Source organism: Salvia miltiorrhiza, chromosome 8, assembly GCF_028751815.1.
Source record: "Salvia miltiorrhiza cultivar Shanhuang (shh) chromosome 8, IMPLAD_Smil_shh, whole genome shotgun sequence".
NCBI lineage: Eukaryota > Viridiplantae > Streptophyta > Magnoliopsida > Lamiales > Lamiaceae > Salvia > Salvia miltiorrhiza.
The window spans coordinates 31,935,106-31,949,353 of record NC_080394.1 but is presented as its reverse complement, the minus strand read 5'-3'; the positions used below and the strand labels follow the sequence as shown (position 1 = coordinate 31,949,353).

General features: G+C 44.3%; 2 pseudogenes; both read left to right on the top strand.

The window, feature by feature from the left end:
* The first annotated feature begins 1,005 nt into the window (after positions 1–1,005).
* Positions 1,006–2,980, top strand: LOC130997737 (11S globulin seed storage protein 1-like; annotated as a pseudogene).
* Positions 2,981–11,351: 8,371 nt separating this feature from the next.
* Positions 11,352–13,445, top strand: LOC130997736 (11S globulin-like; annotated as a pseudogene).
* Positions 13,446–14,248: the final 803 nt, after the last annotated feature.

Sequence of the window (14,248 nt, the reverse complement as noted above, 5' to 3'; positions counted from 1 at the left end):
GAATTAATTGGTATATTAATTATTACTAGCGTCTCTAGGATAATTGATATAAATTGGGTTCCTTCATCGTAATGCTATTAGAATATTAAATCTAGGTCTGGCGTCTCCAGCTAGGTTATATTTTAATAAGGGAAATAAGCAGGTCTGGCGTCTCCAGCTGTTTATCGACACAGTAAGTAGGAATTGGGGTACGTCCGTTGCGTTTCACGGTATCCTATAACTGGTTGGTTGATAGGGATTGATTAATTATTGCGTCGAGGATCAGAGTTGAATTAGAGTGGATTTATTTGAGCCGAATTACCCTTTTTATATATTTACTTCAAGCGTATTTTATTTGATTTAATTCTGCATTCTTAGTTAATTAATATTTTCTCAAGTTAAGGCGTGGTGGCATCACCAAATTTTAATAGATTTAGGGAATTGAATGATTTTATCTGCTCTCTGTGGGATCGACCCTGCTTATCACGATACTAATATATTTTGATAATTCTGCAGGAATTATTTGGTGGTATACGACGTCCACCAACATTCTTGTTATAACATTACCAAAAAAAATACAACAAAAAATAAAAAAGATATAAGCAACAGAACAACTCAGCGACCGAGCACTCCGATCACAATTTTTCTTCTTCATCGCTTAACGATGCTATGAATTCATAATTTGAAATGAATTAATCCAAAATACAGATTTTCAATCTGAACCGTTAATTTGGTATAGATCTAGGGTGAGGAAATGTTCATATTTTATAGTATAAGGGGTGGTGTAATTCATGGTAGCCCTCCCCTATATATATATATATGTGTGTGTGTGTGTTTTATTATTTTTAAAATTGTATAGGTTATCCGCCTATAAGATAAATATGAGAAAGAAGGAGTATATAATTAAGATTGATGAAAAATGTAAAATCGATGGGTATTAGAAATTATTCGATGGGTAGGTGCGCATGCATGAAAAATATTATGGTTAAGTTTTGATCGAATTGAAGAGCAGTAATTAAGGTATGTATGTAGGCTTGTTTTTGGTCCAAGTACATAAGAAGGAAATATAGAAAAAGTGGAAGCATATAGATGTAAGAGAGAAGAGAAAGAGACATAATTTGGGAAGCATGAATGAAGCCAGGTGCCCCCTGAGAAAATCATAGGTGGAAGGCATGGGAGGTAGGCAGCCATGCATGTTGCAGACTTCTCCCCTATAAATAATGACGCTTCCGCCTCGCCGCTTCACATCATCAAAACACAATACATTCCAGCATGGCGAAGCTCTCGCTCTCAGTTGTAAGCTTTCTTCTAGTGTTAGGATTGGGGTGCGCCACTCATGTTCGAGAGGGGTCGTGGCAGGTGGGAGAGTGCCAGATCAGCAACATCGACGCCCGGGAGCCGTCCTACACCGTGAGATCGGAGGGCGGAGAGACCGAGTTCTGGGACAACCGGAACGATGAGTTCCGATGCGCCGGTGTGTCCATCCGCCGCCACAGAATCCAGCAGAGAGGCCTCCTGCTGCCGGTGTACCACAACGCCCCCGTTCTCGTCTATGTCGTCCAAGGTTGATTTATTTGCATGTATATTTTTGGAAATTGAAATGGATTGTTTAATTCATGTGTATGTGCAGGCAGGGGAACTTATGGAGTTTTGAATTCTGGCTGCCCCGAAAACATTCGAAGCCGAATCAGCCCAACAACAATATTCTCGCAAGGAAAGAAGCGAGAGATCATTCAGAGAAGACAGACACCAGAAAGTTGAGGATGTGAAGCAGGGTGACGTCATCGCCGTCAGGGCCGGCGAGGCTCACTGGGTTTACAACGACGGCGATCAAGAGCTTGTTCTTGTTGTTTTCCACCACAACGCCAACTATGCCAACCAACTCGACCAAAACCCAAGGGTACGCACACATATAGATATACATCCATGGTAGTGTTATTTTAATTAAAAAATGAATGAATGAATGCAGTCCTTCTTCCTGGCCGGAAACCCCAACAACGAGCAAGAGGAAGAGCAATACATGAGGCTGCGCGGAGGCAAAGAAGCCCAATCAGAGTTGGGTAATGTCTTCCGCGGTTTCCACGACGAGTTGTTGGCGGAGGCATTTGGCGTTGATGTGGAGACCGCCAGAAAGCTCCGGGGCCAAAACGACGAAAGGGGCCATATTATCAGGGCAGAGAAGAGCATTAAATTGATCCAGCCCTATGGCAGGAGCCGACGTGAGGATGAGGGCTACCACAACGACAACGGCCTCGAGGAGACCGTCTGCAGCGCCAGAGTCAAAGAGAACCTTGACAGGGCATCACGCGCCCGACTTCTACAACCCACGCGCCGGGAGGTTCTCCACCCTCAACAGCTTCAACCTTCCCATCCTCCGCTTCCTCCAACTCAGCGCCGCCAGAGGAGTCCTTCACAGGGTAACAACACTACCACTCTCTCTCTTAGCTCTTAACACTTAATTAATATATATATATTTTTTGATTTACAGAACGCCATATTCTCGCCGCACTGGTACGCCAACGCCCACAGCCTCATCTACGTCACTCGCGGGGCGTCCCGGGTGCAGATAGTGAACCACCGTGGGCACGCCGTATTCGACGGCCAACTGAGGGAGGGCCAGGTCGTGGTGGTGCCTCAGAACTTCGCCGTCGTCAAGCAGGCTGGAGAGGAGGGCTTTGAGTGGGTGGCGTTCAACACCAACGACAACGCCATTATCAACACCTTGAGCGGCCGCACCTCCGCCATCAGGGGGCTGCCCGTCGATGTCGTCGCCAACGCCTACCAAGTCTCCAGGGAGGAGGCCGAGAGACTCAAGTTTTCACGACGGGAGACGGTCATTTTCAGCGGGACTCAGAGACGACCTGCTTCTGCTTGAGAAAATGTGTGTCCATAAATAAATGTAAAATAAGTGTTCAAGAGGAATAATGTATATCGGCTTGTGCTAATGTTTGATGCCAATAAGAGATTAACCTTTTCAAATAATCAAACTTAATTAGTCTCATTAGTCATTACCCATCTCATGCTTATTTACTTCTTACAAACAATTCCCCCGCCTTAATTTAACTTTTTACCTTAATATGTGCTATATATAAATTTCTTCATATATATAATCTCAACTCATGTAGTAAATTAATATAAATCAATTAATTTGTTTAATAAAAATTAATGATAGATATAAAAATAAAAATATATTAATTCATGTGCTTGTTTCGTTTAGGTCCAGAATTTGAAAGTACCGGTGTATTAATTCCTCCAATCTCAATACAAAGAACTATCTCTCCATGAAGTTCAATTAATTTGCTCTACAATCGCATGAGTTGCGCATCCTACAATCTCCGATGAAGTTCAATGTGCTCTACAATCACATGAGTTATGGATCCTAAATCTAGCTAGTAGCTGCAATCTCCGCCACAAGCGATTTTATACCGCAAGCTAAATGTCTCTTAAAATCAAAGTCAAGGAAATCGTGACAAAGGTCGTAATGCTAGTTGTGGCTAGCTATGACTGTAAGTATAGTATCCGCATGGAATTAGTGTAAGGGACTAAAGTGCAAATAAGGAGAGCTAAGGGTGCTGACTGCAATATTCAAAAAGGCAGTTATAACAGATCTCAACGGATCTATTGTTCAGTTCCAGAATCAGTTCATAGCTCCTTCCTCAGCTGCATTTTTCCCCTTTCTTTTATAAGCTTAGTTCAGTGTTTTTACTTGTGAATGGTTTGAAAGCTAAAGAAAGTGGGCTGAAGATTCATAAAACAAAGCCACTGCATGGTGAGGTCATGTTTGTTAACAAAGAAAAAAGGGGGTTTGATCAAAAGCCCAAAAAGCTTTGTTGGAATTGTGGAAAGCCTGGTCATTTTTCAAATAGGTGTAGACTGCCTAAGAAAAATAAGAGCTTTGTTCTTAATGAACCTGAACAACATGATAATAATGTGCTTGAAGATGATGGAGTCTATATGGTGCATGATCATGATTTTTAGTTCTTAAACTACTCCAATGTTGTTTCAAAGTCTGTTAGTTCAAATGAATGGTTGATTGATTCTGGCTGTACCTTCCATGTCACTCCTTTTGAGCATATGTTTCATAACTTACAGCATGTTAAGTCTGGGCATATTGCTTTAGCTGATGGTCAAAATTGTGAAATCTTGGGAAATGGTGATATTTGCTTGAAGTTTGAAAATGAGAGTTTACTTACCTTAAATGATGTCAGATATGTGCCAAAGTTGGAGTTCAGCCTGCTATCTGTGTCTAAACTTGCTGACAAGATGTTAATTGGTTCTGTGAATTACTTGAGTTTTCAATTTGATAAGGATTCTGTGGTGTACTTTTCTGCACCAAGAAAAGGTGATTTATATGCTGTTTGTGCTGAGTCAGTCCCTTGCTTACTTGAATCCTCACAATCTGCTGCTCCAAGTGAGGTGGAGAATCTGAATGTTGTTGATCAAAACAAGAATGAGCTTAACCCCACTGTTCCTTTTGAGGTGGATCCTCAACCCAACATGCATGCTGAACCAGAAAACTTGCTTGAGCCTGTTATGAATGAACCTACTAATAATGAAACTTGGACACTTGTGGAGCAGCCTGCTGAATGTTCTGTTATTAAGTCCAAATTGCTGTTTAAAGTCAAGCATGAAACTGATAATGTGAGATACAAGGCTAGACTTGTTGCTAAAGGCTTCACTCAAAAAGAAGGCATTGATTACAATGAGATATTTGCTCCTGTTGTGAAATTTACTACTGTGCGCATCATGCTTGCTCTCTGTGCTCATTTCAACTGGGAATTAAAACAAATGGATGTCACCACTGCTTTCTTGCATGGAGAACTTGAAAATGATATCTATATGAAGCAGCCTGAGGGTTTTGTTGACAAGAACTTTCCTGATCATGTGTGCCTTCTCAAAAAGTCTTTATATGGTTTAAAACAGTGCCCTAGGCAATGGAATTTGAAATTTGACCAATGCATGAAGAGTCTGAACTTTGTTAGGAGCAGTTTTGATCATTGCCTGTATTACTTGAGTGGTGATTCTCCTGTGTTCTTACTTTTGTATGTTGATGATATGCTTATCCTTGGTCCATGTTTGAAAACCATACATCATGTTCAAAAATGCCTTTGCAATATGTTTGATATGAAAGATTTAGGGGATGCCAAGAAAATCCTAGGTATGAGCATAGAAAGAAATATGGAAAACTGCACCCTTTTGCTGCATCAATCTGAGTATGTGAATCAAGTATTGCATAAGTTCAACATGTTTGATTGTAACTCTGTCAGTGTGCCTCTTGGATCCCATTTTGAACTGAGTAAGAAGTAATGTCCCACCTCTGACTCTGATCTTGAAGAAATGAGAAACATTCCATATGCTAATGCTATAGGCTCTGTTATGTACTTGATGATTAGTACTAGGCCAGATATTGCTTATGCTGTTTCTTGTTTAAGTAGGTACATGTCAAATCCTGGTCTCCTTCACTGGGAAGCTATGAAATGGCTCTTTAGATACCTGAAATCCACTATGAAACATGGTCTGCTTTTCTCCAAGTCTAAAAATGGTGTGAAATGTGTGGTTATGTGGATTCCAATTATGCTAATGACAGGGATAGTAGGAAGTCCTCCACTTCTTATGTGTTTACTTTGTGTGATGCTTGCATTAGTTGGAAGTCTCAGTTACAAGGCATTGTGGCCTTATCTACTACTGAATCTGAGTATATAGCTGCTACTGAAGCTGTGAAAGAAGCAATGTGGTTAAATGGTGTGCTCTCTGAGATTAATTTTGTTGATGATAAACCTGTGCTTTTCTCTGATAGTCAGTCTGCTAAACAATTATGCAAAAATCCTGTCTTCCATGATAGAACTAAACACATTGATGTCAAGTATCATTTTATCAGAGATGTTGTAGAAAGGGGAGATGTCATTCTGAACAAAATTCCCTCTGAGTTCAATCCTGCAGATATGGGTACTAAGTGCCTACCAGTTGCAAAGCTGGAATCTTGCAAAAGGACCTTGAACATTGGTCATGGATGATCTCTCTGTGCTTGTGTGACAAGTTCAACCTTTGTGGCTGCTTGTTTCTGTTCTTTCCTTTTGTTGTCTTCTTGTTTGCTGCATGTGTTGAGTCTGTTGCTCTGCTCTGTCCTGTGTTTGTGTGCTCTGCATGTTTTTCTTTTTGCTCTGTGTGTCTGGTATGTTGTGAGCCCTGCTTTGTTCTGTTGTCTTGTGTCTTGTCCTGTGTCTTTTTCTTTCCTGAATGTGTGTGTTGTGTGTGTGCTCTGCTGAGTCTGTTGAGTCTTCAATGATAACCTTTTTTGGTTTGAGAATTGGTGATTTCCCTTGGGTTGATCTCTGTGGTTTGAGATTGAGTTAAATATGCTTAATATTTTTCTCACCCTCTCTTGTCTTGACTTTGTGGCAGATGAGAGTAAAAATTGGGGCTGTGATGATAACTCCAACTCAATGGCTAGCCCTTCCTGGTGACAGAATGATCAATGTGCCAAAGGTGGATATGTGAGGTTGGCCCATTTCTCATTCCCTTACGCATTTTCTTTTTCTTTTTGGGTCTGGACCAACTTCAGGGCCCAGAACCAAGCCCACCCACTTATCCCAGCCCATTCCCAAACCCTAGCCCACTTTCTCTTTGGATATAACCCCACCCCGCCCTCTCTCTCACTCTCACTTCACTCAGCGCCGCTCCACTAACCCTAATCCTCTCCTCTCTCTCTCTGACTCTTCGTTTTTCCCACTCTCCCACCGCCCTCCTGCCTTGGTTACTTCACCACCTTTAATGGCGCCCCTCCCTACCGTTGCTGTTACTCCCCTTAAATCCCTGATGCTCTCTCATGTTGGGATAACGTATTATTATGGACAGAAAGGCTCTGCTATTCCTTGTGTGGTTGATTCCTTAATAATACGGGATTCCCTGCGTGGGTGGTGGTATCACCGGGATTTCCTGTTCATCGGAGCCCTGTTTGGTGGTTACCTGAGTAGATCTGAGCCGCCGGAGTTCTGAACTTGGCTCCTGCTGTTGGCGGTTCTGTTGAGATCTGAGAAGCTGCTCATTCGTCCATCCCTGGTCTTGATCATTCAGCTGCCGGAAGGGTTGCTGAGTTCAAGGGGAAAATCTGAGCCCCTGTGTCCCGAGGACACCTTTTCCCCTTCTCTGACTTTCCTTATTTCTTTTTTCTGACTTTCCCTTGTTTCTCTTTTACTTGCTGCCTGTCTTTGTGTGCTGCAGAGAAGTGAAGAAGAGGGATCGAAGCTCCAGAGCAGAGAAGTCGAGACTCTCCTGAGCAGAGGGATCGAAGCTCCAGAGCAGAGAAGTCGAGACTCTCCTGAGCAGAGGGATCGAAGCTCCAAAGCAGAGAAGTCGAGACTCTCCTGAGCAGAGGGATCGAAGCTCCAGAGCAGCGAAGCCGAGTCTCCAGAGCAGCGAATTCAAAGGTCTACAGAGGAGAAGAAGAAGACGAAGATTCAAGTGCTTGAGCACGAGTGGGGAAGACAGGAGGTTCGGGAACCAAGTGGTGAACCCTGGCTAGGCGAAGATACCCAACATGATCAAACTATGCGCCTTCTCGTGTAGCTCAACTTGATGTTTGCATCTGCGGCTGCTGCAATCTTTTCTTTTGAATAAGCATCTTTGGCCGATAATGAAGACGAGAAATCATCCTCCTTCAATGCAGCTGCAAAACCCTGATGCGTCAATAGCGCATGCATTTTGATTAAAAGTAATTTTTCCTAGTGGATTTTTTAGATTCAATTCTTGGCATCGACATCCTATCGTCGATCGGTGGTCTCCCTTCCCACACACGGTGACACTTGTTGAGCTAATTGGTGAATAAGCAAGAATAAGAAAAACCGACACAAGAATTTACGTGGTTCGGTTTATCAACCTACATCCACGGGCCAAGAAATTGAGCTATCCTTTATTCACAATCGAACTTTGAATACAGAGTATAAGATATCTATGATCCTCACAGACTTTGAAAACAAAGATGATGGTTGAGAAGCCGAAAGTAGTGGCTGACTTAAGACCGGTAAGCATGTTAGCTTTAATTGCATGTACTGCTGAAATGAAAGTTTAATATAAAAAGAAGAAATAAAAACCCTTGAATGCACAAGACGCAAGCCAGGAACAGAGACTCTAAAAGAGTCCGATAAAAAAAACAAAACGCTCAGAAAAGTCTAAACGTTATCGCAAAAACCAACAATCAAATATTAAAATCCATATTGGAATGATAGTCATCCTTGTTGCGATCATTTTCCATGGCAATTACATCCGACCAACGGAGGTTCGCAATATTGTTCATAGTACGCATCGTGTTGCTGCTACTATGGTCAACAACGAAGTTGCTCGGCTGAAATCCAAGACCCTCCGCATTTCTGAGGCGGTTTTTAATGCTATCAGTCGGAACTGCATGACCAAGCTCACTTCCTTTTCCCGATCCTTTTAGACGGCCACGTCCGCGCTTCGGCTCCGAGAGCAATAACATCCCTTGATTAACCTGCTCCTCTAACCGACTTATACGACCAGCAATATCCTCCGGAGTAGGATTGGACTGCTTATCTCCAACAACCTCCTTTTGAATCGGAGAATGAACCTGCTCACTCACAAAACCATCTGTCCCAACCTCCGACTGCTTCTCCGCCACTGCATCCTTAAGCGCCAAAGTTTCATTCCGCAAGCTATTGCCCTCCTCTGCAGCAGCTGCCACATTCTTCGCAAGATTCACGACTCCATTCGGTGTCTCCATCTCTATATCCTCATCCACATCCTCATCGTTGCCATCCAGTTGATGCTCCGAAGTTACCGGGACTAGCACAACTTCCAACGAATCAGGCCCTGACAAAATACGGTCATCCCTCTCGTTCACATCCTCATGGGACGTCACAACCTGCTCACTCGACTCTAAAGCAGCAAAAACTATTCTCAATAAGGGTTGCAGCGCATGATGAGACCTTCTGCTGCATCGCATGCTGTTCCTCGACAACCTCTTGTCGTATCAAGTTATTTCCATGTGCTGGTGAAGCCCGCACCTGTTCAGATTGTAGCCCCACCGGAATCGATTCACCCCCAGAAATCCCTGGCTCAGAAACCTCCTGCCATTGTTTCGCTATTGCTTGTTGTTTTCCAGACGGCTTCATAGTTGCCTCCACTGGCAGATTAGCTTTACGACACTTATCGGGAGAATGCCCCGTGATCTTACACTTGGAACAATAATACGGTAAGTACTCGTAAGTAAACTCAACATGAAAAGAATAGTCACCCCCATCAAATAGAAGCGTAGTAGGGAGAGATTTGGACATATCTAACTCCACAAGAACACGAGCGAACTGTCCGAAATCTCGAGTAATCGAAGCACCATCAATCTTCAGCGGATGGCCCACGAGACGTGCAATTCCAGCCAGCACCTCCGCATGCCAATATTCGATAGGCAAATAATGTATACGAATCCAAACGTTTGCCAACGACGAGAGTTCTTTAAACGGATCAAAGTTCTTCGCCCACTCGCGAAGGCGGAGATGTCCATTAAAAACTTCCCAAATCAACTTGGCTTTAGCTCGTTGTTTATCCTCTGCGTTCTGGAAGACTATGGTATAGTATCCTTTACCCAAAGGAATGAGTTGCCAAGGCGAACTGATATTCCACATATTCTGAAGCTCCTTTTTAATCATCAACGCAGGCTTGGGCGTCTCCCCTTTGTTTAACAACAACCTTCCCGTCAAAGCATGATTAAGGTCAGAAATCTGCTTCAAATGAAGCTCTGTAGGCATCTTGAAACAGTAGTGATCACCTTCTTTTGTAGGGCGTAGAGCATGATAATGATGTGCAGCAACATCCGGACGACGCGGCGTCCGATTCGCAGTAATATCGACATATGATTTGAGAAGAGGTGTGTTAGCCGTCTTCTGTTGGGAGCGGTTATTTGCTGGAACAATATTAGAATTCTTCCCTGGAAGATTGGCATTAGGAGCCATGTTTCGACTGCGCTGATCGGCAGACGAGCCATCCACACGAAACTGGTGTGACTTAGGCTGAACAGATGCCGCCAACCCCACAGGCGGGCTTGGGTTCTGGTGCAGCTGAGATGCCTCTGGCAGAACAGAGCTTGACACATTAGCAATTCCCCCCGATGGGTTATGATTTTTATTGTGTGGCAGGGAAGAATTATGAATAAAATTGTTGGAGACAACCGGTAGGTTAAGCCCACCCGTCGACATGATTGCCGAAGTGGCGACGGCGGCAAGAGGCGAGCAGCGTCTGAGGATCTGGAGTCTCCCCAGAGAGGGGATCTAGATCGGGTTGTTGAACTGTGAACGGCGACAAGTAGCTAGGAGCTCCTGCCGGAGTGGTCGACGCTCCGCTCCGACGCAGCTTTGAGCCGCGACCGGCGAGGATCTTTCCAGAGATCTCGCGCGGTGGTGGAGAAGGCACCAGATCTGCCGGATCTCAGAGGAGGCGCAACGGGATTCTGGAGAAGAGACCGGAGGTGGCCACTGCTGCGGGGCACGAGGCTGCGGCTGGCCGGTGGCTTCTGGACTGGCTGCTATCTGGAATGGACAGGGGCAGGGAGCAGGCTCGCGGCTCCGGCCCTCCAAACATGAACGACGCCGGCGGCCTTGCTGGAGCAGCTCGCGGTGGAGCTCGCGAGGAAGAAGATCGGGCGAGAGAGAGAGATCGCGGTCAAGTTGTTTCAATCCGACCGCACCTCGACTCCGCTCCCCAATCGCTGCTGCTGCCCAATCGCCGCCTCGACTCCGCTCCCCAATCGCCGCCGTTGACGTGCAGATCGCCTCTCTGCTGCTGCTGCTGCTCGGAGGAGGTCCTGTGTCGGGGTCGGCGGTAACCGGGTGTCACGCAAAAAGCAGCACGCGGAGGAGAGCACGCGGAGGAAAAAGACTAAAGTTTACTGTTACTCCACATGAGAGTAACATTAGTCCAAAATACAGATTGAGTGTTATTAACATTACCTTTATATATATATGTGTGTGTGTGTTTTATTCGCTACATGTACCTTTAATTGCGTGTTAGCTTGAGTGTTATTAACATTCTTGTTATAACATTACCAAAAAAAATACTACAACAAACATAAAAAAGATATAAGCAACAGAACAACTCGGCGACCGAGCACTCCGATCACAATTTTTCTTCTTCATCGCTTAACGATGCTATGAATTCATAATTTGAAATGAATTAATCCAAAATACAGATTTTCAATCTGAACCGTTAATTGGTATAGATCTAGGGTGAGGAAATGTTCATATTTTATAGTATAAGGGGTGGTGTAATTCATGGTAGCCCTCCCCTATATATATATATATATGTGTGTGTGTGTTTTATTATTTTTAAAATTGTATAGGTTATCCGCCTATAAGATAAATATGAGAAAGAAGGAGTATATAATTAAGATTGATGAAAAATGTAAAATCGATGGGTATTAGAAATTATTCGATGGGTAGGTGCGCATGCATGAAAAATATTATGGTTAAGTTTTTGATCGAATTGAAGAGCAGTAATTAAGGTATGTATGTAGGCTTGTTTTTGGTCCAAGTACATAAGAAGGAAATATAGAAAAAGTGGAAGCATATAGATGTAAGAGAGAAGAGAAAGAGACATAATTTGGGAAGCATGAATGAAGCCAGGTGCCCCCTGAGAAAATCATAGGTGGAAGGCATGGGAGGTAGGCAGCCATGCATGTTGCAGACTTCTCCCCTATAAATAATGACGCTTCCGCCTCGCCGCTTCACATCATCAAAACACAATACATTCCAGCATGGCGAAGCTCTCGCTCTCAGTTGTAAGCTTTCTTCTAGTGTTAGGATTGGGGTGCGCCACTCATGTTCGAGAGGGGTCGTGGCAGGTGGGAGAGTGCCAGATCAGCAACATCGACGCCCGGGAGCCGTCCTACACCGTGAGATCGGAGGGCGGAGAGACCGAGTTCTGGGACAACCGGAACGATGAGTTCCGATGCGCCGGTGTGTCCATCCGCCGCCACAGAATCCAGCAGAGAGGCCTCCTGCTGCCGGTGTACCACAACGCCCCCGTTCTCGTCTATGTCGTCCAAGGTTGATTTATTTGCATGTATATTTTTGGAAATTGAAATGGATTGTTTAATTCATGTGTATGTGCAGGCAGGGGAACTTATGGAGTTTGAATTCTGGCTGCCCCGAAACATTCGAAGCCGAATCAGCCCAACAAACAATATTCTCGCAAGGAAAGAAGCGAGAGATCATTCAGAGAAGACAGACACCAGAAAGTTGAGGATGTGAAGCAGGGTGACGTCATCGCCGTCAGGGCCGGCGAGGCTCACTGGGTTTACAACGACGGCGATCAAGAGCTTGTTCTTGTTGTTTTCCACCACAACGCCAACTATGCCAACCAACTCGACCAAAACCCAAGGGTACGCACACATATAGATATACATCCATGGTAGTGTTATTTTAATTAAAAATGAATGAATGAATGCAGTCCTTCTTCCTGGCCGGAAACCCCAACAACGAGCAAGAGGAAGAGCAATACATGAGGCTGCGCGGAGGCAAAGAAGCCCAATCAGAGTTGGGTAATGTCTTCCGCGGTTTCCACGACGAGTTGTTGGCGGAGGCATTTGGCGTTGATGTGGAGACCGCCAGAAAGCTCCGGGGCCAAAACGACGAAAGGGGCCATATTATCAGGGCAGAGAAGAGCATTAAATTGATCCAGCCCTATGGCAGGAGCCGACGTGAGGATGAGGGCTACCACAACGACAACGGCCTCGAGGAGACCGTCTGCAGCGCCAGAGTCAAAGAGAACCTTGACAGGGCATCACGCGCCGACTTCTACAACCCACGCGCCGGGAGGTTCTCCACCCTCAACAGCTTCAACCTTCCCATCCTCCGCTTCCTCCAACTCAGCGCCGCCAGAGGAGTCCTTCACAGGGTAACAACACTACCACTCTCTCTCTTAGCTCTTAACACTTAATTAATATATATATATTTTTTGATTTACAGAACGCCATATTCTCGCCGCACTGGTACGCCAACGCCCACAGCCTCATCTACGTCACTCGCGGGGCGTCCCGGGTGCAGATAGTGAACCACCGTGGGCACGCCGTATTCGACGGCCAACTGAGGGAGGGCCAGGTCGTGGTGGTGCCTCAGAACTTCGCCGTCGTCAAGCAGGCTGGAGAGGAGGGCTTTGAGTGGGTGGCGTTCAACACCAACGACAACGCCATTATCAACACCTTGAGCGGCCGCACCTCCGCCATCAGGGGGCTGCCCGTCGATGTCGTCGCCAACGCCTACCAAGTCTCCAGGGAGGAGGCCGAGAGACTCAAGTTTTCACGACGGGAGACGGTCATTTTCAGCGGGACTCAGAGACGACCTGCTTCTGCTTGAGAAAATGTGTGTCCATAAATAAATGTAAAATAAGTGTTCAAGAGGAATAATGTATATCGGCTTGTGCTAATGTTTGATGCCAATAAGAGATTAACCTTTTCAAAATAATCAAACTTAATTAGTCTCATTAGTCATTACCCATCTCATGCTTATTTACTTCTTACAAACAATTCCCCCGCCTTAATTTAACTTTTTACCTTAATATGTGCTATATATAAATTTCTTCATATATATAATCTCAACTCATGTAGTAAATTAATATAAATCAATTAATTTGTTTAATAAAAATTAATGATAGATATAAAAATAAAAATATATTAATTCATGTGCTTGTTTCGTTTAGGTCCAGAATTTGAAAGTACCGGTGTATTTAATTCCTCCAATCTCAATACAAAGAACTATCTCTCCATGAAGTTCAATTAATTTGCTCTACAATCGCATGAGTTGCGCATCCTACAATCTCCGATGAAGTTCAATGTGCTCTACAATCACATGAGTTATGGATCCTAAATCTAGCTAGTAGCTGCAATCTCCGCCACAAGCGATTTTATACCGCAAGCTAAATGTCTCTTAAAATCAAAGTCAAGGAAATCGTGACAAAGGTCGTAATGCTAGTTGTGGCTAGCTATGACTGTAAGTATAGTATCCGCATGGAATTAGTGTAAGGGACTAAAGTGCAAATAAGGAGAGCTAAGGGTGCTGACTGCAATATTCAAAAAGGCAGTTATAACAGATCTCAACGGATCTATTGTTCAGTTCCAGAATCAGTTCATAGCTCCTTCCTCAGCTGCATTTTTCCCCTTTCTTTTATAAGCTTAGTTCAGTGTTTTTACTTGTGAATGGTTTGAAAGCTAAAGAAAGTGGGCTGAAGATTCATAAAACAAAGCCACTGCATGGTGAGGTCATGTTTG